General features: G+C 40.2%; 1 protein-coding gene across 3 annotated transcripts in view; it reads right to left on the bottom strand.

The window, feature by feature from the left end:
- Window positions 1-14,203, bottom strand: part of ENOX2 (ecto-NOX disulfide-thiol exchanger 2) — a 188,727-nt gene that overhangs the window by 169,414 nt on the left and 5,110 nt on the right. For all 3 annotated transcript variants that reach the window (XM_040265252.1, XM_040265251.1, XM_040265250.1), the window contains exons 2-3: window positions 13,196-13,275; window positions 200-343 (exon numbers count right to left, since the gene is read on the bottom strand). The gene's annotated coding sequence lies outside the window, so the exon portion shown is untranslated. The remainder of the gene's footprint in view (window positions 1-199; window positions 344-13,195; window positions 13,276-14,203) is intronic.

A 14,203-nucleotide genomic window follows, 5' to 3' on the forward strand; every position in this document is an offset into this window, starting at 1 on the left:
TCTCTTTTATGATTGGAGTTATTTAAGTATGTGCTTTTTCCTCCCTCTATTCCACCATGAATTCCTTGAGGGCAGGGGCCTCTTTCTCATTTCTATAGCTCCTACAAAACCTAGACCAGTGCCCACCACCATACAAGGCTCTGGGACAGTGTTGACTCAGTGGCACTGGCCTAAGAGCATGGATTATTGCCTAGCTTACCTGAAGGAGCATTTGTTCTCTTTCTTTTCTTGCTTGACTCCCCTCCATTCTCAATGAGGCCTTCTGTGACCAGAGGGCCACTGGCACTACCAAACTGCAGGGGCTCGTTGTTGTTGGCAGGGTCAAAGGGCAGCTGGTTCAACCCTAAAGAAGAAAAAGAAAGCCAAAATCCAGACTCCATTAAGGACTGGGATGTCTCTAGGTTTTATTGTATGAGCCACTAGAGGGAAACTGTCTATCTTAAAAGCTTGGCAATAATAGGTGAATTCCTTAAAGCCAATTAGTTGCCCTCTGCCATTTTTACAGATCTTGTTGATAAGCACAGAATTAAAATATAGGGTTATAAGGCTCTGTCTTTTGTAAGAGCTGCAGCTCTGTCATTTGTAAGATCCTTCCTGTTTCTTGGAAATTAACGTTTATGACCATAAATAACATTATGGCTATCACCTCCCTGAAAGAGAGTGCTGTGTGCTAAGTTGCTTCAGTCATGTCCAACTCTTTGTGACCCTATGGACTGTAGCCCCTCCAGGCTCCTCTATCCATGGGATTCTCCAGGCAAGAATACTGGAGTGGATTGCCATTTCCTTCTCCAGGGGATCTTCCTGACCCAGAGATTGAACCCACATCTCTTACATCTCCTGCAGTAGGAGGCAGGTTCTTTACCACTAGCACCACCTGGAAAGCCTAAAGAGCTAGGACCCTCTTTAAATATGGCTATGGATGGACCTACTCTTTCTTTGAAAAGTTTGGTCACATATTTTTTAGATTATCTCTTGACATTTTTTTCCTTTCTTTCATTGCAAGGATTGTTGAATTGATGCAGATGTAACATTAGATTGTGTGTGTGTGTGCTTAGTCACTCAGTTGTGTCTGACTCTATGTGACCCCCTGGATTGTAGACCACCTATCCTGGTGTTAAAGTCACTGCCAACAATAATATAAGGATTTCCAAAAAAGAAGACTATAAACAAACCAGAAAAGGAAACAAAGATATAAAACTTGCAAGGGAGTTATTTAGTAGTTGGAATGATGGGAAATTACAACCCAGGTTTGGGTAGTATTAATCCCATTCTCTTCAAATGATCTCAGAGCATGGTCACTTTACTAGTCGCTACTGCACAATATAAAATGGCAAAAGGCATTTTTTATTCCCAAGTCTTATATGTTTCAGTCAGGGGTGAACAGAGATAGTTTCTTACTCCTCTGGCAGCAGCACCTGGAATTTAAAGTGTTTCCATTAAAGTTTCATGAAATGTGGAATCAAGAGCTTTGTTAAAAATCCAAAGTTAGGTGATCTTTCCTAAGTCTTTTATCTACTGGTCCTCTAATCCTATCAAAAGAGGAATCAAGTTGGCTTGCTATGGCTCACTCTTTAACTGTCAATTTTTCTATAGCCCACAGCTGTACAATTTTTAAGGAAATGTTGTAAAATGTCAATGAAAATTTGGAATCCAGTCAGCTAAAGGTCAACCAAATTTCAGTAAAATGAATGTTAAGGTGCTAACAAAATGGCTTCACATTCTTGTTTTTAATGAAAAGTATCTCTATGCTGTTTTCAGCCCATGGAACAAATACCATTTATTCTGCAATCAGATTCCACTTGGAACACCTCCATTAAAATGTCTTCTGGGACTTGTCAAACATTTTCCTTTACATCATCTGAGTAACTAAGCAAAAAAAATAAAAACTTGCTTCTGTATCTTAACTCAACCATTCACTGCATCCTATCCATGTCCTATTAAATCCCTACCATGACCAGAACTAAAGAAACAAACACCAATTGCTATCTGGCTCAGACTGTAAAGAATCTAGCTACAATGCAGGAGACCCAGATTCAATTCCTGGTTTGGGAAGATCACCAGGACAAGGAAGTGGCAACACACTCCAGTAGTGTTGCCTGGAGAACGCCATGGACAGAGAAGCCTGGTGGGTTACAGTCCACGGGGTCACAAAGAGTCGGACACAACTGAGCACCTAACACTAACACTAGAAAACATTCAGATCATGACCAAGACTATTTTCAAAGAAGATTAGTTTTTATATAATTTACAAATGAATGTATTTCTTACACTTGAATAGTCACAGAGTCCTATATGATTAGTGTACTATTCTGAGACTTTTCTTGGTATTTCTTTCTGCGATATCAGGCTGATCAAAGCAAGTTCCATGGAAGATAGAATATTATAGTGGAAACAATATATGCTTCGAAGCCTGAGAGATTGGGGTTCAAATCCTGGCTCTATCATTTACTATCTGGGTGTGCTGTGCTTAGTCGCTCAGTCGTGTCCGACTCTCGGCAACCACATGGACTGTAGCCCATCAGACTCGTCTGTCCATGGGGATTCTCCAGAATACTGGACTGGATTGCTATGTTCTCCTCCAGGGGATCTTCCCAATTCAGGGATTGAACCCAGGTCTCCCGCATTGCAGGCAGATTCTTTACCATCTGAGCCTCCAAGGAAGCCCATAAATACTGGAGTGGGTAGGCTATCCCTTCTCCGGGGGAATCTTCCTGACCCAGGAATCAAACCAGGGTCTCCTGCATTGCAGGCAGATTCTTTACCAGCTGAGCTACCAGGGAAGTCCTATCTGGGTAGCTTCTGGCAATTTATGTGATTGCCCTTAGTCTTACCTTCATAATGTGTAAAAGGGGAATGATAACACTTCACAGGGCTGTTGCAAAGATAAGCAAACATATATATATTCTAGGGCTTCCCTGGTGGCTCAGAGGTTAAATTAAAACAAACTTTTCCCCGGCAAGTTTGAAGTTTGTAAGTAGCTCTTCTAAGGAGGATCTGTCTCTCTTTCTCTCCTATAGCCATATCTCTAGCATCTTGGTGCTTAGCACCATGCCTGGCACATAGTGAGTGTTGAAGGAATGAATTCTCAATAGGGTGGGGTAGCCGACTCATTCTATGAACTCATGTAGTTAGAATAAAGAATTAATGACACAGTTTAAAAGTTCTGATGCTGATTATATCAATATTACTTAAAATAATTAAATTTCAAATGCATCTCCATCATTTGAATACTATATTACAGGATGGTAAAATCTTGATGCTTTTGAACTGTGGTGTTGGAGAAGACTCTTGAGAGTCCCTTGGACTGCAAAGGAGATCCAACCAGTCCATTCTGAAGGAGATCAATCCTGGGATTTCTTTGGAAGGAATGATGCTAAAGCTGAAACTCCAGTACTTTGGCCACCTCATGCGAAGAGTTGACTCATTGGAAAAGACTTTGATGCTGGGAGGGATTGGGGGCAGGAGAAGAAGTGGACGACCGAGGATGAGATGGCTAGATGGCATCACTGACTCGATGGACGCGAGTCTGAGTGAACTCCGGGAGTTGGTGATGGACAGGGAGGCCTGGTGTGCTGCAATTCATGGGGTTCCAAAGAGTCGGACACGACTGAGTGACTGAACTGAACTGAACTGAAAATCTTGATTGAAAGGAATGCATGGGATTAGGAGGTTCTCATTAATAGTGGTTAATCAGAAGAATTTTTTCTTTTGCATTTGATAATTTCATAGAATAATATATTAGTCCATTTTTCTGCCTTATTAAGTAGATGACTGAGGATCTTACAGAGCTTCAGAACTATGAGCTGTAAAAGGAGGCTAATAACACTAACTCATGGGACTGTTAAAAATAAGATTATGTGACATCATGTATGTGGAACATTCTGCATCACCTCTGGCATATAGCAGATGCTCAGTAAATATTAACTGCTAATTTCCATTTATAATGTCTTGAATTTTTGACATAGAATGTGAGGAGATTGGTCTGAATTTGCCCTCCAAGGCTATACCTTACTTTCATCATTGAACCTTTTATTGCTGTTTGTACTGTTTTCTAAAAACTGAAGGAGTCCAAGAACAAAATCTGATGAATTAAATGAATTTAGTCATAGACATTTGACTATAATCGTTCTTCCCTTTTATTTACTCCCAGATGATAACTTTAAGGACTTAAGTATTTTGTTCCCTGTACTAATGTACAGATTTTTGTTTGGCACTGAATAAGACTGAGATTTCTAGTACTTTCTGTGTATCCACCTCATAAATGATTCAAGTATATGAAAATTCTGATAATGTAGCACACCATCTCAGCCTTGTTACTTATAGAAAAAGATCTCATATCAAGGAGAGACATCCCACCCAGAAGGCTCATCCATTGAATACAAATCCACATTTTACATTATCCAAAATCCAATACAGTCTCCAAAGATTTGTAGTTCAAGAACAAAAGCTATAGACATAGCAAATTCCTATGACACTAGCGCTTCTTAGCTACTCTTATTGTACTGTTGCATTCCTCCTTTAAGTGGCATTAAATCAACCTATAAATCAGTAAATCAATAGGTACTTTTAGGACCTTTTCTGTGTCATGTATACGTGATCTACTTTGAGTGTGTGTGTTAGTCACTCAGTTGTGTCCAACCCTTTGCAACACCATGGACTGTAGCCTGCCAGGCTCCTCCATCCATGGGATTCTCTGGACAAGAATACTGGAGCGGGTAGCTAGCCATTCTCTTTTCCAGGGGATCTTCCCAACCCAGAGTCTCCTGCATTGCAGGTGGAGTCTTTACCATCTGAGCAACCAGGAAAGCCCAATCCACTTTGAGAGTGCTATTTTAAATAAAATAGCCCCATTAAAACTATCTAAATTCTAGAAGGAAAATCACCACCACTTAATTTTTAAGAATTCTTATTGTAGAAATTTCAGTTATGGCTTCAACATAAAATATTAGCAATTATGTTATTTTAATTCTCACCCAAACTACAGAATTTATCTTTAAATCTCTTATGGAAACTATTTCTACCATTTTTCTTCTAGACATGATGGAACTATTAGATAAGAAACATATTAGGAAAATATTAGATTAGGAAGAAACTTTCTTTTTCTGCACCATGCAGCCCACAGCAGTGAAAGCACAGAGTTCTAACCACTGAACCAGCAGATTTCCTAGGAAGAAACTTTCAGGGCTATCTAGTTCATTCTTCTATGCAAAGCAGGAATCTTATCTATAGATATCCTGACAGGCCTAAATCCAGGGAGTACTTCTTAGCCTGGGGGCCATTCCTTGCTTTGCTCTGAGGAATTCAGCTTGCTTTCCTTACCTTTTAAAAAGCTATCACTTATTCTGTTTGGAGGGTTCTTTTCATCTCTCCCAAACTGTGTGTGAAGTAGGATACGAGTGTGCGTGTGTGCTGAGTCACTTCAGCTGTGTCCAACTCTTTGCGACCCTATGGACCATAGTCTGCCAGGCTCCTCTGTACATGGGTATTCTCCAGGCAAGAATACTGGAGTGGGTTGCCATGCCCTCCTCCAGGGGATCTTCCCAATCCAGGAATTGAACCCGCATCTCTTATGTCTCCTGCATTGCAGGCAGGTTCTTTACCACTAGTGATACATTGTGTTCAATTGTTAACTTGCTTAATGCCCCTAAAATGAGCATATGACATGTCTAACTTTTTATGGACTCTACTGATAATCACTGAAAGAAAAACAAATGAGGGAGTCACCAACAATTAAAAGAACAAAATATGTTCTAAAGTCTTATAAATTTCTCATAGCATTTGACCTTTCATTCCTGAGGATAATGTTAGTAAAACTTTGATCCTTGCTCATTCATTTCTCCTCCCATCTTGTCTCCTCATCGCCTAAGTCTACAAAATATACAGTTTGTCTAAAAGGAAGCATGGATTGATAAAGGAAAATAGATAATAAATACCAGTGTTATAGATTTCTGCTATTTTACCTTAAGTTCACAATTAAACAAGTCCATGTGGTAATGTAATCTCATCTAAAACCAGGTTGACAGGTTTAGACAGCTGTTGCTCATGTCATGTCAAAATATAGATTCTCTGACTTCATAACACATATGAGGCCACTTTAGAAAGTACACATATTGTGGAAGGATGGGGAGGAGGTCCTTGTAGAATGACATTTATTATCCAATGGAACCAGGGGATGAAACATCTTGGAATGAAGTGTGGTTCCCAGTGAATTGTCCAGTCAGCAGGTCAAGGAGTTCACATGCAATGATGTCTGCAATACAGATGCAAATGATTTCTGGGCTTTGTGGAAAGCACTGAAGAATTTCCATGATTCTCCTCAAAGAAGATCAATGATCTCTTTGTGCCCAGCTGCTGTAATAGTCACTGCCACAATTTACTTTACAGAGCTTTCTACTATCAGGTCAAATTAGGACTAACCTTCTTGAAGCAATCTAACACTTTTAATGATTGCCCTAGGTTACAGCACCAAAATGTGACCCTGTGGGTCCCTGCCACTTCCCATTTGCAGCTGCAGCCCACAGACTTAAGGTGGTTCAACCTTAGCAAAAAGAAATACAATTCTACTCTGGACTAGTTCTCTTTAAAAGAAAATGGTCAGGTCTTGAGAAATCTAGTAAATTCAATTCAAGGAGGCAATCTCCAGACAGACATCAATGTTGAAAAAACAGAATATCACTTTTTGGCAAAAGGAGCATTATAGCTAATTTGTGCATAAAACAAATTTATGTAACCTGAGTCCTATTTTCCAATTGACTTCAGTTTAAAATCAGATATGGGACTCCATGGTAAAGGGGGAAAGAGGGTCTCCAAATTACTTTTTAATTTAAAATTCTTGAAGTAAGGGGGTAGAATAATAGCCAGGCCTTTGAGGTGCTGGCAGGTGCTTTTGTAGGATTTATCCATCCCTAGGAGCCTCTCCTCCTTCCTTAGTTGTGGCCTAAAAACCTCAGACTCCACATTTTAAACTCTTGCTACCCAGCAATTCTACCTGCTACTTCTGAGGGAATATTTACAATTTCTAAAAAGATTTGGACTGCAATATCACACTCCAGCCACAGAGGTTAGCAGCCAAAACAAATGAACATTTCTCAGCTCCAGGTCTTAGCTGATGTCAAACAAATGAAACCTACTTTGTCAAGTTTGAGACTTCAATATTCTATATAACTGGTTTAGCTGAAGCAAGGGTAGCTGTAAAAGATGAATGGGAAAGTGAAGGGAATGGAGAAGCAAGGAGAAAGAAAATGGCCAAAGTCCTCTTCTGCTAAGGAGCCTACGTGCATGGTGGTGAGCATAAGCACTTTCAGAGCCAAAATGATGCTTAAGTCACCTTTTTCAAGGTGTGATGCAGATGACAGGTGGATTTTTAAGGACGGTGATCCTCCAAGCATGTTTTAATGACTCCCCAAACTCCTTGGTCAAGTCCTTCCTAATAAGGCCCTGCCACTCTGAGCCTTGTCTCCTATGATGCCCCAGCTTGTTCTCTATTCCAACACTTCCTGAACTCTAATGGTCACACATGTTCCCCAGGGATCTTGTTAGAATGCAGATTTTGATTCAATAAGTCTGGGTTGTATTCTGCTTTTCTAACAAGTTCCCAGGTGATGCTGATCCTGCTAGTGTGGGGTATCACAGTTTAGGTAGAAAAGGCTGACACTCTAGCAAAATGGGACTACGTATCATTCACTGATGGCGAAGGCAATGGCACCCCACTCCAGTACTCTTGCCTGGAAAATCCCATGGATGAGGAGCCTGGTGGGCTGCAGTCCATGGGGTCGCTAAGAGTCGGACATGACTGAGCGACTTCACTTTCACTTTTCACTTTCATGCATTGGAGAAGGAAATGGCAACCCACTCCAGTGTTCTTGCCTGAAGAATCCCAGGGACGGGGGAGCCTGGTGGGCTACCGTCTATGGGGTCGCACAGAGTCAGACACGACTGAAGTGACTTAGTAGCAGCAGCAGCATTCACTGAATCATTCCAGTTCTTTCCTACTTCCACAGTTTTGGCTCACAGTGCTTCTCCACCTACCTCCTGATTCCTAACCTTCAAAAGACTATCCTTCCTTTCAGGTTTATCTCAGATGCTATTTCCTTCATGATGCCTTCTCCCATCCACTTCCACCCAACCCAATACATACACAGCAATGGGGCAGGGCCACCAGGGAAACCACCATTCACTGACTGTAAAGAATGTGCAACAGCTAGGACATGGAAGCAACCTAGATGTCCATCAGCAGACAAATGGATAAGGAAGTTGTGGAACATACACACAATGGAATATTACTCAGCTATTTAAAAAAGAACACATTTGAAGCAGTTCTAATGAGGTGGATGAAACTTGAGCCTATTATACAGAGTGAAGTAAGTCAGAAAGAGAAACACCAATACAGTATATTAACGCATATATATGAAATTTAGAAAGATGGTAATGACAGCCCTATATGCAAGACAGCAAAAGAGACACGGATATAAAGAACAGACTTTTGGACTCTGTGGGAGAAGGCGAGGGTGGAATGATTTGAGAGAATAGCATTGAAACATGTATATTACCATATGTGAAACAGATGATCAGTGCAAGTTCGATGCATGAAGCAGGGCACTCAAAGCTGGTGCTCTGGGACAACCCAGAGGGGTGGGGTGGGAGGAAGGTGGGAGGGGGGTTCGGGATGGGGGGATACATGTACACCTGTGGCTGATTCATGTCAATGTGTGGCAAAAACCACCATGATATTGTAAAGTAATTAGCCTCTAATTCAAATAAATTGAAATTAAAAAAAGAATGTGTCCTACCTTATATTCTTTATCCCACTCTTCTATTTTCTAGTTATTATTCCCATTTACAACAAAGAAAGGTAAACTTACAGAACTTTAATTTCCCAAGGTCACACAGCTAATAAGCAGTATTACTAATAAACACCATTCTGACCTTCCTCAGGTCTTAATCTGCACTCTTTCTATACATGACTTGTGTTATAGTTCTCTGAGTATTTGTCTTAGTCTCCTTTCCCTCCTGCCTTAGCACATCACCACTAAGTTGTAAACTCTATGAGGACAGGCTTTATGCCCCAGTCATATTTTAAAATCTCTCCTTATTCAAAATGCCTGGCATGGTGCCTTGTACAATATTATACAGACTCCAGAAATATGTACAGAACTGAACTCAGCTACAGTTTTGGGTACAATAGTTGTGTTGCCTACCCTAGATGCCAAGCAACTGGCTGCTAGGGCTGTTATGAAAGGAGAAAGAAATATGGTTTGGGGAGTTAGTTCAGCATTCCTCATATCCCCTCTACCCACTCCAGTACTCTTGCCTGGAAAATCCCATGGACAAGGAGCCTGGTGGGCTGCAGTCCATGGGGTCGCGAAGAGTTGGACTCGACTGAGTGACTTCACATTCACTTTTCACTTTCATGCATAGGAGAAGGAAATGGCAACCCACTCCAATGTTCTTGCCTGGAGAATCCCAGGGACGGGGGAGCCTAGTGGGCTACCATCTATGGGGTCGCACAGAGTCGGATACGCCTGAAGCGACTTAGCAGCAGCAGCAGCAGCATATCCCCTCTATCCTAGGATCCCTGATGACTCTGGGGAGTGGTAATAGACTATCTATCATACACTGTACTCCTGAATACGACTCTGCATAACTTCACTTTCCCTTTCCAAGAAGCAAAACAGTCCTTCTACCAACTAAGACCTCTTTATAAGAAAACGCTATAATAGAAACGCCATATATGGATCTTCTCTTAATATGTCTATGGACACCAGGTTACAGATTCCTGCTTTACAAACTGCAGTCAAGGCAATCCCTAGAGATGTACCATCTAACACAAGAACCGTTAAACAGATATAACCGTTGAAAGAGAAGTTTAAGTGAATTAAAATAAAAAGCTCAGTTCCTCAGTTGCACTAGCCACATTTAAAGTACTCAATAGCCACATGTGGCTAGTGGCTTCTGTATTGCACAGTACAGTATAAAGTATCTCCATCATCACTGAAAATCTTACATGCTGCTCTAGAGTCAGACCTGGATTCAAATCCATATATTCTACATACTAGGTGTGCCACTTAAAGGGGTATAAAACAAGTCATTTGATTTCTCTGAGATCATTTCTATACTAGAGAATGGGGATGATAATGACTCCTCTTAGAGGGAAGTGAGGAAAATTAAAGGAAAGGATGTATGTCTAAGGTCTATCACATATCAGACACTAAATAAGTGTGAGCTCCCTTCTTCTAACTCAACTGGGGATTTACAGGCATTTATCCCAAAATTTGAATAGTGTGGCTACTTAGGCCATCACACTATATCCTATTTATGGCTTAGAAGATATTAGCTTTGCATTCATGTTATAAACCTCTTTTTCAGATAATATACAGCCATCAAGGTAAAAACACTAATACATAATGCTGGGAGTAGTAGCTCAGCTGGTAAAGAATCTGCCTGCAATGCAGGAGACCCAGGTTTGATTCCTGGATAGGGAAGATCCCCTGGAGAAGGGGTAGGCTACCCACTCCAGTATTCTTGGGCTTCCCTGGTGGCTCAGTTGGTAAAGAATCTGCCTGCAATGTGGGAGACCTGGGTTGGGTCCCTGGGTTGGGAAGATCCTCTGGAGGAGGGCATGGCAACCCACTCCAGTATTGCCTGGAGAGTCCCCATGGACAGAGGAGCCTGGCAGGCTGCTAGGGTTGAAAAGAGTCATGACTGAGTGACCAAGTACAACACAGTACAGTCAGTGATTGCTCTGTGCTTATCCTATTTTTAGGAAAGGAGACCATATTTGCCACCACCTTGAACTTTCCATCATGAAAGAACCATATTTTCCCCCTTATAGCTGAAATGCCTCCTCCCAAAGCTTTAATCAGTGCTCACTTTCAAGTGGTGGGTGTATTATTAGAACACTGCTAACAGTAACACCAGAGCTGGAATAGAGAAGGTCCATTTCTCTCTAAATCCATATTTTCCAATGCTTTGTGCTTTTCCTGTGAGGCTGACATCTCCCAGGCCTGGTAAAGGTGAATTATTTGTGAAAAGTCTGAACTAAATCTGTTAAGATGTTTGAATTCTGTGAGCAGGAAAGCAAAATACATATTTCTAACTTCAAGAAGAAGAACGCTTCAGGACTCTTTTTCCCCTGTTCAATTTAAGGCTTGGGAAACAGAAAAATCACATTCCTCAATGAAAACAAAGTTCAAAAAATGTTGATTTGATAGAACAGTTCAAAGTGACAGATGGTAGACAGGCTATCTATCATTTTCCTTAGGATAAAGTCTGGCAGTCTTCAGAGAAACCAAGAAGAGAAAAGTCTTATTTTTCTCTAGTTTAGCCCTGGGAACTTGCAACTACCCTTCTCTCTCCATCTTTGGGAGTGGAGGATTAGAAAGGTGGTGATTCATCAGTGTCTGCTTTGAGCTGGCTCTAGGCCATGCTGCAATTCCTGTTGGCCAATTTTCTTCTTGAGTGACGGGAAAAGGGCAGGTTGCTAACATACTGACCATTAGGTTATCTGTTTAATACTTGCCTGAGAACGTGCCCAGAGGTGCTATATTATGGGTGTCTCTTTCTAAATAAAATAAATAATTGTGGATTTCAGGCCTGAGGGCAGAGAGTTGTTCCAGTATTGAAATTGGAGTCTATCTTGTCAGATCTGTAATGAGGTCTTCCCTTCAGGCTGATTGATTTTATAAAGCTGAGGTAATTATCAAAAGCAAGCACAGTTCTCTCTGCAGAAACCACTCCACTGGTTTTGAAAACTAGCTAGTCAGCTGGATCTGGTCAGGAGCCTAGGCTGAGCCAGCTTGTTCTGTAGGAATAGTTAGCACATGCGCCAATTCACTCTAACAGATTCTTAAGACGCCAGTAAATAAGTTGTAAACAAAGTTCCACAAAACAATTTCACAGGCTGTAAATGAGTGAAAATTGAAGTAGCAGTCAGATAAATCTGCATTTCTGTGTAGGATACTTTGAAGGGGAGAATGAGAGCGAAAACTCCTTTAGTCTTTGGAGAATTAATTTTATCAATTAATACTAGAAGGATATTGGTTATCTGTTAAGACTGATGCACTGTACGAATAACATTTGTATCTTTGCTCTTCCCCAAATGTACACACTAATTTCACCAGATTTCCTTTATTCATTCATCTAGCCTTCATTAACTATTTATCCAATCACTGTGCTACAATTTTAATTACCTTCTAATTAACCAATGATGAGTTTGTGATTTAGCTTCCCTAAATATAGAACTACATAAATACAGTAAACCTTCACTTACACATTCAAAAAATATTAACATCTCTCCTTTCCCCTACACCATTAATTTGGCTATGCTGTATCATTAATGTTCTGGAGTTGTGATTTCTGTATTCCTAATATTTGATCCTCATTTGAACCAGTTTTTCAAGAATGTATGATAAACAACCCTGTTGTTGGCTGTGAAATTAAACATATGGGAGGAAACAGAGCTTCCTGTAATATGTTAACACATCTCTATAGATCCATACCTCCTCTATAACAACTTCACCTCAGGAGCATCAGTATAGGGTGTTGACAAGTGATTAACTGCTTTAGAGAGATCCCTGGGCTGAAATCAGACCTACTACTGAGGAGAAAAGGGTTTCCCAGATGGCTCAGTGGTAAAGAATCTGCCTGCAGTGCAGGAGACGCAGGTTCAATCCCTGGGTCGGGAAGATCCCCTGGAGAAGGAAATGGCAATTCACTCCAGTCTTCTTGGAGAATTCCATGGACAGAGGAGCCTGGCGGGCTATAGTGCACAGGGTTGCAAAAGAGTCAGACATGACTTAGTGACTAAACAACAGCTGAGGAGAAAGGTAGAATCTCCCTGAGAAAACAATGCGAAAAAAAACTAATCTGTGTTTGAAACAAGTCTTGGTGTTGTTGTATAAAAGAATAAGTAAGATCTTAATTTTGCTCCGTTCTAGAGTCCAACTGATGTATTCAATACATGTTGGAACGCAAGAATCAATCTAACAATGTTGACAGACAGCCTCTCTCCTTATTCATCCAATACATTCAAAGAATTTTGTGTACTTGGCAGTATTCTAGGCCCTAGGGTTTTAGGACTTGAAAAGACAGAGTTTTGTTCCTTAAAAAAAAAAAAATGCAACCAGAAAGGAGGGCAAATAAATACACAGAAAATTTGGGCCAAATTACTGCATCAGCTTCATCTCTTGCCACTTACCCCCAAGTATGCTTTAATTCATTCATACAAAACTTCTCAGATTCCTCAAACATGCTATTCCTTTTTCTGCCTCTGTACTGCTTTAAAAAAAAACAAACAACACTTTATTTTATTGTGGTAGTAACACTTAACACGAGCTCTACCTTCTTAACAAAATTTTAAGTGTACAATATGGTATTGTTAATTATAGGCATGATCTCTAGAATTTATTCATCTTGCATAGTTCAAACTTTTTGACTGTTGATTAGCAATTTTCCATTTCCGCTGCCACTCAGCTATGGCAGCTACCATTATACTCTCTAGTTCTATGAGTTTGACTATTTTAGATATCTCATACAGGTAGAATCATGCAATATGTGACCTTCTGTGGCTGGTTTATTTCATTTAGCATAACATCTTCAAGCTTTATCCATATTCTTGCATATTGAAGCATTTTCTTTTTTTTTAAGTTGAATAATAATATTCTATTATATGTATATACCATGCTTTCTTTCTTCATTCGTTTGGATGTTTAGGTTGTTTCCATATCTTGGCTATTGCAAATAATGCTTCACAATGTTGGAGTGCTAATATCTTTTCAGCATACCGATTTCAATTTATTCAGATAAATACAAGTGGGATTGCTGGATCATATGGTAGTTCTATTTCTAATTTTTTGAGGAACCACCATACATTTTCCATAGCAGCTGCAACAGAGTACAAGGGTTCTGATCATTCTACATCCTTGCTAATACTTCTCTTTGTTTTTTATAATATCCATCCTCATAGGTATAAAATAATATCTCATAGTTTTCATTTGCATTACCCTAATGATTAGTGATGCTGAGCACCTTTTCATATACTTGTTGGCCATTTGTATACCTTCTTTGGAGAAATATCTATTTAAGTCTTTGGTGGTGGTGGTGTTCAAAACCCTGCTCAAGTGTGACTTCTTCAGTGAAATGTTTCCTAATCCCCAAAAGCTCTCTCCACAGAAGTAGACAGAGGCTTTTTCAAAAAAAAAAAAAA

Source organism: Oryx dammah, unplaced genomic scaffold, assembly GCF_014754425.2.
Source record: "Oryx dammah isolate SB20612 unplaced genomic scaffold, SCBI_Odam_1.1 HiC_scaffold_23, whole genome shotgun sequence".
Classification (NCBI taxonomy): Eukaryota; Metazoa; Chordata; class Mammalia; order Artiodactyla; family Bovidae; genus Oryx; species Oryx dammah.